Here is a 13,425-nt window from a genome sequence, read left to right as displayed (position 1 = left end):
GAAATGTTTTCCAGGTTTAGCAAGATCATTGGAGACCTAAAATCATTTGGCAGACCAATCAAAAGCGAGGAATATATCAGAAAAATTCTGAGAAGTCTTCCCACGATTTGGCAACCCAAAGTCATTGCCTTGGAATGTCAGTATCTTGACAAAATGTCATATGATGAACTAAGAGGTGATCTAATTGCGTTTGAAAAAACACATTTAGACAGGCAAGTTCAACAAGAAAAAAGAAAGACAGTCGCATTCAAAGCAACTGTGGCTGAATCAGAAGAAGAAGGGGGAGAAGAAGAACAAGATATGAACATAGCTATGCTTTCCAAAGTGGTAACAAACATGATGAAGAGGAACAGATACAACAGAAGAGGCAAATCAAACTTCAGAAAAGATAAGATGAACAATGATAACGACAAAAACGATGGAAGATACTATGAGTGTGGGAAATATGGACATATCCAAGCAGAATGTCTTGACCTAAAAAAGAAACTTAGCAGGAACTTTCAAAAGAAGAAATTTTTTGGAGCTTGGAGTGATGAAGAAGAATCTGATCAAGAAGAAATCGCCAACATATGCTTCATGGCCATTAATAATGATAGCGATGAATACTCAAGTGAACTTGGTCTCAAGGCCGACGAAGGTACAAGTGAGGTACGTCTTCCTACTTATCCAAATTGTCATGAACTTTAAGAATTTATTTATATTGCTCTTACAGATATTGAGAAAGTTCTAAATGAACTTCGAAAAATTCAAAGAGAAAAGAAAGATTGGGCGTTGAAATTAGAAGTATGTGAAATTGAGAGGGATATGCTTCAAGAGGAAGTTAACGAACTTCAACTTCAATTAAGTGGATTACGTAAATCCACCAGTCATAGCTCTGTTAAATCTAATCAATCTGTTCCTCATAAATTTCCTACTAAAAATCCTTCTTCATATATTCACTGTGGTAAAAGTGGGCACAAATCAAATCATTACAGGTTTAGAATCAAAGCATAGAAAGGCTATGAAAATTCTAATAACCCCTCATGCTTTTATTGTGGAAAATTTGGTCATTTATCTAACCATTGCAGGTTTAAGGACAACAAGAAATGGGTCTGGCGACCCAAGACCTCAAATCAAGCTAACACTCAAAATACTAACCATTCAGGACCCAAGCAAGCTTGGGTACCTAAAAACAAGTAACTTCTCATTGTAGGAACATCGCAAGCGGAATAGAAAAGGAAAATTGGTATCTTGATAGCGCATGTTCCAAACATATGACTGGTGACAAATAACTATTCAAAACAGTCACTAAATTAGATGGAGGAACTGTCACATTTAGAGACAAATCAAAAGAAAATGTAATTGGAGTTGGAAGAGTCCCTCTTAGCTCAATATGTGATGTAGACGAAGTATACCTAGTTGATGAACTTGGTTACAATCTTCTCAGTATCAGTCAACTACGCGACAATGACTATGAGGTTCGTTTTAAAAAATCTTGCTGGCTTATTGAAGACAAATCGGGTAAAGTTATTCTTTTTAGAAACAGAGACAAAAATGTCTATACTATAAGCAACATAGGCAGTTTTGGTAATCAAATTTGTCTAGCCTCTATGATTGATGATCCTTGGGTTTGGCACAGAAAGCTTGGCCATGCTAGCATGCACACTATTCAAAAAATCTCTAATCTCGATCTTGTCATTGGTCTTTCAAAACTAGATTTTTCAAAAGATCATATTTGTGATGCATGTCAATTAGGAAAACAAACTCGTTTTTCCTTTAAAACCAAAAACATTATATCTACTACTAAACTCCTTCAACTCTTGCATATAGATCTGTTTGGTCTAACTAGAACTGCCAGCATTAGAGGTAGAAAATATGCCTTTGTTATCGTAGATGATTTCTCTCATTTCAGTTGGGTTATGTTTCTGAGTCATAAAGATGACGCTCTAAAGAATTTTGAACTTTTTTGTAAGAAGATACAGCGTGAAAAAGGATATTACATTTCTACTATCAGAAGTGACCATGGAGGAGAGTTCGAAGCAGAGCCTTTGAAAACTTTTGTAATGATCAAGGAATATCTCATAACTTCTCTTCGCCAAGACCACCTCAAAAGAATGGAATGGTAGAACGTAAGAACAGAACTTTACAAGATATGGCAAGAACCATGATTGTGAAAAATTCTCTATCTCACCACTTCTGGGCAGAAGTTGTAAGTACTGCATGTCATATTATCAATAGATGTCTGATCTGACCCCTTCTCAAAAAAACTCCATATGAACAGTGGAATGGTAAGAAACTCAATATCAGTTACTTCCACCCATTTGGATGTAAATGTTTCATTCACTACAATGGTAAAGATAACTTGGGTAAATTTGATCCAAAAAAGTAACGAAGGTATCTTTCTTGGTTATTCTCCTTCAAGTAGAGCATATAGAGTCTTTAATAAAAGAACCTTATGCATTGAAGAATCCATTCATGTTGTTTTTGTAGATACTAACACTCACTTAAGGAATGTAAAACTTCCTGAATATGAGAAAATATCTTTTGTTCCAAAGTCTGTTATTGCAGGAAAAGGCAGTCAATATCAGTCGACCGAGTAGCAAAATCAGTCAACTGAAAAAACCATTGATTTCCAGGAACCATCTTCTGCTGAACATGCGATCACAAATATTCCAAATGAACGGAAAAGTGAACCTGGATATCCTCACAAGTTCATCATTGGAAATCCACAAGAAGGTATTACTACCAGAAGATCTCAGAAAATCAACTCTCACATGGCCTTAATATCGCAACTTGAGCCAAAAAAGGTTGACGAGGCCCTTAAAGACGTCAACTGGGTCAAAGCTATGAAGGATAAACTCGATCAATTCGAAAGAAATAAAGTGTGGGATTTGGTTCCAAAACCATCAAACGCCTCCATTATAGGAACTAAACAGGTATTCGAAAATAAACTAAATGAGTCCGGTCAGGTGGTTCGTAATAAGGCAAGGCTAGTTGCTCAAGGTTATTCTAAGCAAGAAGGAATCGACTACGATGAAACTTTTGCACCTGTAGCAAGATTATCCATTCGAATACTACTTGCTTTTGCTGCTCATAAAGGATTCAAGCTATTTCAAATGGATGTAAAAAGTGTGTTCTTAAATGGATAAATCTATGAAGAAGTATATGTGAAACAACCTCCTAGTTTTGTAAGTTCCAGCTTCCCAAACCATGCATTCAAGCTGTCTAAAGCTCTATACGGACTCAAGCAAGCTCCTAGAGCCTGGTATGAAAGACTAAGCTCCTTCCTTCTAAATCAAGACTTCAAAAGAGGTAATATCGACACAACCTTGTTTATTAAGCACTCAAATTCAGGTAATCTTATTACTCAAATTTATGCTGGCGATATCATCTTCGGAAGTCCTGACCCTGTATTATATGAAGAATTCTCTCATATTATGAAAGGAGAATTCGAAATGAGCATGATGGGAGAACTAACATTCTTTGTTGGATTATAAAAATCAAACAATTTTCAAAAGGGATTTTCATTAGCCAAACCAAGTATACCAAGGAACTCATAAAAAAGTTTGGCATGGAAAATGCAAAGTCTATTGGAACTCCAATGAGCACAACAACTTTGCTTGAAGAAGACAAAAATGGAAAAAGTGTGGATGAAACTGTTACACCCCATATTTTCATACGTGAAAGTACGCCATAAATAAATTGATGAAAGCTCGGAAATGAGATGTTACATTCTGCATTTTTGTACGTTAAAATTTTATCGTAAGTTAATCGACGTAAGTTCGGGAATGAGATTATTTTAGGATTATAAGTATTGTGCTACTTCAAACAAGTGATAAGTAAATTTGTGAAGGTGATAGGGTAAGTGAATTGAAGAAAACGAGTTTCGTCGAAGTTTGACAATTTGGGATAAAATACGGTCCGAATTATAATACCCGATATTTATGGATTAGTACCATACAAGGTACCACATGACCATGATAGTAAGGTATACAAAGTGTGTTAAAAGTGAGTAGTATTTTAAGCAATTTGAGATAATTCTTAATTATATGAGTAATTAGTTAATTATTGGATTAATGGGGGATTAATAAATTGATTAAGGAAAATGGGTGAATATTTGGATAAGTTTAAGGAGGCATTAACGTGGCAGCCAAGGGGATTTGTTTAAAGCACAACTATGTGACTCTTGAATTACTTTGCAAGGTGGCAACATTTAAAGAAATGAGCACCTTCATTTCATTTGGTTAAAAGAATGTTATCAAAAGGGCAAAAGATGGTACAACCCTATTGATTTCCTTTCTTGTATGATTGACGTTAAGTTTTCTTGATATTTAGAGATTGTGTAGATTAACAAAACGGAGCTTCTTTGACGAGTCTTTCTAGTGCAACATTCCCTTCCTCCAGTTAAAAAAGTGAAAGACTAGCTTTTCATTTGGTATTTGAAAACAATCCGAATTGGAATCTTGCTAAGACTTACAAAGTAACGATGGAGCTTAATCAATTTATTTGAAACTTCAAAGCGTGAGATTTGCGATTCTAAGGGAGTACAGTGTAATTTTTCTCAAGAATATCATACGGAGTTTTCCCTACTTCGATCCGCCGTTACGTGATTTGTCGCAATTGACGTGTGTTAGAGGGATTGTCAAGAGAATCAGCTCGGGTATGTTAAGGCTATCCCTTCTTTCTTTTTGGCATGATCCAAATAATACAAATGAAACGAGCAAAATACGCAACTTTCATAAATGACTTTATTCATAGAAATACTAGGGGTGTCTATATTCTTAATTCCCCATGTGAATTATTATTATATCTTCTGTTCATGGGTCTCAGAAAAATACGTATTTGATAAAGTTTATCCGAAAGGCATATTGATTTTTATAACATTCCGAGAAATCTTATTAACGTATTTCTGATGCATTTCATGCATTTTTACGTGTACATTGACCCATGACCAGATGGCGTTATATACGCGTATATATGTATATTATATGTATACGGGATGTGGAAAAAGGTTACGGCATTATATACACAGCACCACCTGATCAGCTGGTATACGTTGATGATTTTCCCACAGTGGCCGAGATGATATGATGGGATGCCCTCATAGGCTTGATGATATTATGTACGCATATACCTATGCATGGTATGACATTTATACGCATATGCATGTCATTGTAAATATTAATAATTCACAGAGTTATTTAGACTTACATGTTGAGTCTTTTACTCAATGCTTCTCTCATGTCTATTGTTTACTGATTTTCATTCCTTACATACTTGGTACATTATTTGTACTTACGTCCTTTTTTCCTGGGGACGCTGCATTTCATGCCCGCAGGTCCCGATAGACAGGTCGAGAGTCCTCCAAGTAGGTTATCAGCTCAGCGGAAGGTGTTGGTGCGCTCCATTTGCTCCGGAGTTGCTTGTTTGGTCAGTATGATTTAAACGTGTATTCTTTGGTATGGCGGGGCTCTGTCCCGACCTTTATGACAATTATGTATTCTTAGAGGCTTGTAGACAGATGTCATGTACGTAAAAGATTATATGGCCTTGTCGGCCTATGTTCAGTGTTCGAGTGATTATTTTGGTCTTATAGGCCCGTATGTCTTATGTATAAGTTGGTATTACATGTTGTATTCTACTTATCTCACGGCAGCCTCTCCGGCTCAGTTATCTATGATAGAATGATACGAAAGATACGTTATGTTGGTACTCGGTTGATTAAGGTACCGGGTTCCCGTCGTGGCCCGTCGGTTTAGGTCGTGAAAGAAACGATGTATAGAGGAATGATTGGATCACTATTATATCTCGCTGCTAGTCGACCAGACATAATATTCAGTATATGTAAGTGTGCAAGATTTCAGTTAGCTCCAAAGGAATCTTATCTTACTGCAGTTAAACGTATTATTAGATATCTCATTGGGACCACTAAATTGGGATTATGGTATGCTCATTTTAACAATTTCTCCTTAAAAGATTTTTCAGATGCAGATTTTGCAGGTAATAGGATTGACAGGAAAAGTACTAGTGGCATATGCCAAATGCTGGAAAATGCTCAAATTTCCTGGCATAGCAAGAAACAAAATTGCGTTGCTCTGTCAATTACTGAAGCAGAATATTTAGCTGTAGGGAGTTGTTGTACACAAATCCTTTGGGTTATGTATCAACTTCTCGACTATGATCCGTCTCTTACCTCTACTCATATATTCTGTGATAATACAAGTGCTATATGTCTTTCAGAAAATTCTGTGCATCATTCTAGGGGAAAACACATTGAAATTAAACATCATTTTATTCGTGATCATGTTGCAAAAGGTGATATTTTGTTAGAATTCATTGGTACTGAATCGCAACTTGCTGATATTTTTACAAAAACTCTTTTGGAAGAAAGATTTTGTCTACTGCGTAAAAAGATTGGTATTATATCTATTTTGTAAAGAAATCTTTATAAAATATTTTTTTTAATTAATAGATGTAAGTGCTATTATTACACTGTGTCACCGAAGCAACTCCCCAGAAGAGTCATTTCCATATGAATCCACCTTTTCCGCTAACCGATGCACCTCTTCAATCTCTCAAGAGTTTAGATAAACACCCCATTTTCTCTCTCATTTTTCATCACTTCGCACAAAAATTCTCTACCATGGCGAAAAGAAATCTCTCATCCACTGCCACAAGACGAAGCAGACGATTTCAAAAAACCCAAAATGCTGAAGAAACCGTTGACCTTGAATCATCTCTTGATTCAGACTTTCTCAAAACTGATAATGAAAGCAATAAATCATCGGAGGAACTTCCTATTATTCAAAAAAGGGCAGGAAAAAAACCAATGGAGAAAACCCCCAAAGGGCCTACATGCAAGAAAGTGAAAATGGAAAGCTCAGATTTTGGGCCAGCAGATAAACTAATCTTCTATGGACCAAGTGAAAAATCAAGGTTTGAGTCTTATAAGTCTAAATCTATGGCCTATGGACACTCTATAAGTCTTTCTCTTATGAAAAGTTTACACTGTGATGTAATTGCTATCTTCGATTTTCAACATCTCTCCTCTATGTTTGATACTATTGGAACCTCTGTATATGAAGAGCATGTGAGGATGTTTTACGCAAATCTATTTGTTAATGACAAAGATGATTTAGAATCAATGGTGTTAGGCACTCGGATTGTTCTTGATCCCTATCAATTTGAAAAGATTTTCTCTGCTAAGTTTCATGGTTATGATGTCTTTGTACAGAATTCCTGGCCTAAAGACTTTGAAGTTTCTTTAGAAGAAGCAAAAACCTTTCTCTCTGTAAACCCTCCTCACATTGGTCCTAAAAATCTCAAGTTTGAACACCGTATTCTAGCCCATATGATAGCAACTACTCTGCTTCCTAGGACTGGGTCTCTCAGCACCCTGACTACTAGAGACATTTTCATTCTTTACTGTCTTGTGAATAATAAAAGACTTGACTGGTTTGTATGGATTCGTCAGTATATGCTCTAAAGTATCAGGGATATATCCTCCTCTGCCGCTTGCTTACCTTATGGCTTGCTCATTTCACATATTCTTGAAGTCATGAAGGTTGATTTGGCACCTTTCTCACCTAAGCATATTACAAGAACTTATGATAAAACAGCCTTTACTATGATGGGTTACACCTTAGGTGAAAACGAATGGGTGAGACGTGCTAAGGTTGAAAGTGTTTCAGTACAGGTTGAAGCACCCACTGAACCAACAGAGCCTCAGTCGACTGCCACCATTAACCCTCATCAGATTCAGCAAAGTCTAGATGAGGTAAAAATCATGCTCGCCGTCGTGAAAGAACAAGTGGACAAGATCAGGGAAATCACCAAAGAAACAGGCACAGATGTGGCTAAGCTCAGGATTGAAATAGGAGCTACAAGGAGGCAAGGAATCAGGGCTTTCAACTCTATGACAGAAAAGATGAACAAAATTACCAAAGAAATCGATACCTCTTATAACTCTTTTGCACCAAAGTGATCAATACCCTGAAGTACTTCCTAGGGAGAAACTAAGGCAGAGTGTGTCTGTGTGTGTTTTAAAGAACAATCTTTTGTTTGCTACTTGTATTTAGGGTGTATATTTGGTACTTCTTTTTGCGCTGGTCTGTACGAACCATCACAATATGCCTCTACTGAAGGCATAAACGTTACTATCCTAACCAGTTTGCTTGTGACCTATATTATTATGATTGTTCTATCTGCACTCGATTTTTTTCTCTCTTCTTTTTGATTGATGCTAAAGGGAGAGAAAGGAGGCAAGTAAAACAAAGCAACCGGAGCAACAACTCAGGGGGAGTAACAGAACCAGAGCAACAACTCAGGGGAGCATGCATCTTAAGCTATGAAAGGGAAGTACAATTTGTTTTTTCTCTGTTTTATTAAAGCAACCAGAGAGCATGCATCTTAAGCTATGAAAGGGAAGTACAATCTGTTTTTAATCTGTTTTATTCGTTTGTCTTGTCATCATAAAAAGTGGGGAGATTGTTACACCTAAGTTTCAATGATGACAATAAGGCAAATCAAATTCACTCACTTTGTCTTGTTAATTGCAGTAACTCAAAGAAGATCCAGAAACAAAGCGAAGTAACATAATGGAAGATATACTTGTAGTAAAACGTGAGATTCAAAATGGAAGGGAAACACAACATAATGGGAGACAATTTGAGTGTTGCCCCTTTCTTCGATAAAGCATGGAGCACGACAATTTGAGTGGGAAACACAACATAATGGGAGACAATTTGAGTGTTGTCCCTTTCTTCAATAAAACATGGAGCATGAAGCATTCCCTGAATTTCGGGCATGGAGCACTTAAATGATTCCAGCTCATCTCTCATGAAAGAATCAGAGGCACCTCTCTTGAGCCAAATATCTATAAAATATTGTGGGCGTCAATTAAAGACCAATCTACAGCAGCTCTCAAAACTCGCCTATAAGAAGATTGGCAAACTCAAGGATTAGATGCGCAACTACAACATTTGTTTCTAAGCCTTTCTATTCCTTAGCACAGACACTGTATTCCTGAGTCTACAAGTGTATCAAAAGATAGGAAGAAGTAGAATACCAAAAGAAAATTGTGTCAACTCTACAAAGAATTATAGTTGATGTACAACGTCGGTAGCGAACGTTCACAAAATCATCACTACTGTAAACATATATCAAGCTCAAAGAAATCCCTTGTGACCCAAGGGAACTGGATGTAGGTACCACACTGGTTCTGAACCAGTATAAAAACTGTTGTGTCTCTTTTTTCCTTATGCTCTTTTCATTTATCTCTATTAAAGTCAAATACTGTATACAACCTAGTCGACTAAATCCACACTTAGTCAACTAAATTTTTAAAACCAGCCACAATTCACTCCTTCTTGTATTTTCAGATTATGCCAATTATACTCTAGCCGGTATCAAACTTTGTGTAATAGAAGTACTACAATGTTCACTTCCAACTTGTCTCGCACATAAATAATTTGTTGGGATTTAAATTTAAAACATTATTCAATGTAATCAAGGGTAGCTTTAATAATTTGAAATGTCTCTAATATTTCTAATACTCCGAATCGTACGGTCATATTGTTACTTTCTACTAAAATAAAATGTTTGCTTTCTTAAAGACAAAATCTTGAGAATATTATTACTACTTCAAAAGATAAATTATGCTAACATAACCCTAAACTATAGAGACACAACAAAAAAGCATCAACATGTCTAATTACGAATACATGTGCAGGATAATTTAAAATTAATACAAAATATTTATAGTTATATTGACATTCTTTTTTCTTGGATATTCGATACGTCGTTACAATTGAAAAATATTTCGAGGTGTCTCAAAAATATGTGACAAAGACCTTTTTACATAAATGTTCAAATAAAATAAAAATTAAAAGTTGAAAAAAACAGGTAGATTAAGAAAAGTCGTAGAGACAGATTAATAGGAGATGGTGGAGTAAGGGTAAGTTTTGGGATGTTTAGGTTGTTGATTTAGTCACGACTAGAGGTTGATTATGTATTTTTTTTAAATACGATGCAAGTAAAGTGTATTAATATAACTAAGGATAGCATACAAGACAATCTACACCGTGGGGAATAGATAGAAGTTCCTTCTAAAATGCTTTATTCTTTGCTAATATCTAGCTAGTGTTTGGTTATAGATTTTTAAATTTGTTTTGAAAAATCTGATTTGGTTGAAGTTGAGTTTGAAGATGAAAATGTATTTGGACATCAGTTTTCAAAATATATTTCATTTTTAAAAAAAAAAACATAAAACATGACTTATACTCACAAGTTCTAAATACTATCACAAATACCAAACAGTACCTTCATCAATAACATTAATTATATTATCGCAAACCATAATCCGGAACATAAATAAATTTGGTACAAAATTATCATTTTTATAGTGAACTGCATAATACACTATCAGATGATCGAGAAGACGAAACAATATTATTACAAAATAATAAATTGTGGGTTCTTTTATAAAATACAAAAGTTTGGGGCAATTTTTAAAACATGTAATAGTAATATTTTGGGTCAAAACTAGCTCTTGAGCTGGATTTGAGATTTGGGATTTGGGTTTTAAAAATTTGCCAAAATATAAATAAAATTTATGAACAAATATATATTTATCAAAAAAAACTCAAATAAATTTTGATAAAATTTATGACCAAACGGTCCCTATATTTCTCCTTATTGAACTTTTCAATCAGTACAAAATCTCAGTGCTATAACGTTAAAAAAGAAGAAGCTCTAATTATTCAATTATTGCGATCTTGGCAAAAGAAAAATATCGTACTTATTCCTAATTAATCACGAAGTAAAACTTTTGCGGAGAATTCCCAAATGAGAAAGTACAAGGAATCGCGAGAAATCAAATATCTCGGTAGCATTAGTAGGAACGAAAGAAGGGGCAGGTGTCAAACTTATCCACAAGCTAGATACATTACTCATCTTAAAGCCACCAATGAATAGTAAACAGCTTTCACGATTCCCATTCAGCTACAGTACAGTAGTGGGTCCTACCTTTGTGAATTTTTTTATCTTTCTGTCTGTATCCAATAATACAAAGTAGTGAACCATTTGACCGGGTACAATGTTTAAAAATAAGAGAAAAGTTTTTTGAATTTGTGGTATAAAATAAGATATATATATTTTATGTGGTTATAAATTATTATATAAAAATAAATTATTTTTTTAGTATAGATTAAAAAAATTAGGTTCATTTAAATTAAAACGGTCAGAGTATTTGGGTAAAAGAGCTTGTCTTTATTTATATGACGATGGGGCCTGAATATGCTAATAGACAAAATAGAATGGAGATGTGGGACTATCGATGGTCCTCCACTAAAACGAATTGGGCTCCATAGAGTTGGTGCTTCACCTATGGGCCATCACGTGCTAGACTTGACTCCTTTTTGTTCTACAGGCGTAAGTACAAGTAAATTTCAGTTGCCTCTTCGTGTCCGGAGACAAGTAGCCAGTAGGTGCATGTTTAGGGAAAAAAAAAAAGGATAAGTGATGTATAAAATATCTCGTATTCATGTGAGATCCGGAGAATGATCGAATTCCTAAGCCTGTAACATAGAAAGCTTACTCTAAGACTAGTATTAGTGACTATTTTTACGGCTCGAATTTGTAAGCTAGCTCTAAGTCATACGAAAATAACTTTACTCGACCTATAGGCAGTGACGAAGCCAGAAAATTCAACAAGGGTGTTCAAACCTTTGCCAGTGGGCTATGTAAGGGTGTTCAAAGTCTATTTTTAATCAATAATAAGTAATATTTTACCTTATACGAAATATAATTTTCCGGCGAAGGGTGGTCAGTTGACCACCTTTGGTTGCACGTAGATTCGCCCCTGCCTATAGGTTTAAGTAGGAGTATACAAATGAAACCGACAAATCGCACCAACCCAATAATCCGAGTCAAACCGAGAAAAAAAACTCGACTATGTTTTGGTTTGATTTGGTTTGGTGTTGGAAAAAAAAACCTAACCATATTTGGTTTGGTTTAATTTAACTATAAAAAGTCAAACCGAAATCGAACCAACACGACATTATATGTATAGAAGTTTTAAATATATTTAATGCATAAAATATTTATTGTAATATAGTTTATAAATATTTCTTAAACTTTTTCATAATTTTATCTTTTAACGTATTATTTCAAGTTTGGGCTTATAATTTTTGGATGCTCCAATAAGTTTTATAGTCCATAAATGTTAAGTACCTCAAATAAATCCTAAACCAAAATCAAATCGATATTAATGCTAATAAAAGACATTCAATTCAATTGTACTATGAATGAAAATAGTGTTGGATATCTATTTTTTAGTTTTTCCATGGTTTAGATAAAATGTATAACTTATTTTTCTTTTAGTGGTTAGTCATGCAAATAATAGTACTTATTAGTCGTAATTTTAAATTATGCTTATTTTTATTATGGCTTATTAATAATATTTATTTTATGCGATATTATTGTCTTTATTGTTGAATATTTTAGTGTAAGGCCATGACTTATCTCATATTTATGTTATTTTATTGAAAAACAACTTATATAGTTCTGTCTTACAAGGATTAGAGAAATATTTGGAGCACAAATTTTACGTTTTGTGCTATGAAGACTTTATGAAAAACAAAACGGAAAAACCCGAAAATCCGAAAAATTCGAAATTAAAAAACCCGACTTTTATGTGTTTGGTTTGGTATTTAGATTTAATAACTCGATACAATTGGTTTGGTTTGGTAATTAGAAAATCCGAACCAACCCGACTTATGTACATCCTTGGGTTTAAGGAATATAAAATATGATCTAAAATATGCATGCCTAAAATAAATTTAAAAAATTGGTTAAATTATTTTTAAATAGGTAATAGTTTTTGGAATAAATTAAAAAATAAACTATTTTATCAGTACTACCCTTTTTTGTACCTACAAGTGAGATTGATATGTCACTTGTATATTCAACCTAAGTTAAACTGCATGAGCAACGATGAAAAAAGAAAACGATAATGAATAATTGTTCGACTCGAAAAGCTGCGGTGATCGCTTATCTAATTCAGCTGGTACGCTAGCACACTTATATGTGTCTATATAAAAGGAAAAAAGAAAAAGAAAAACACCATTTCTATTTTTTTTTTTCTCTTTCTGTAAGCTGCTCATAATCCTTGTGCTTCATTTGTATATGTAACTAAAGTATGGAACGACCTATAGCCTTAAATGGACAAAATTGAAACTCAACATTTGGAGTCTGGGATTTAGTACTTTTCTTCTCTCTCGTTTTCCAAATTAGATTTAGGTTACTGTTGTATTATCTGAGCCAAAGTGGCATGTGAAAAATAATTTGCTAATGGATAATGAATAAATTCGAATACGGCATGTGAAATAATAGAGACTAGAACGTAGAATGCCGTATATTCTAATACAAATTAAATATTGTGGGAAT

Source organism: Nicotiana tomentosiformis, chromosome 7 (assembly GCF_000390325.3).
Source record: "Nicotiana tomentosiformis chromosome 7, ASM39032v3, whole genome shotgun sequence".
In the NCBI taxonomy this organism is placed as follows: Eukaryota; Viridiplantae; Streptophyta; class Magnoliopsida; order Solanales; family Solanaceae; genus Nicotiana; species Nicotiana tomentosiformis.
This window is presented reverse-complemented; position numbering follows the sequence as displayed.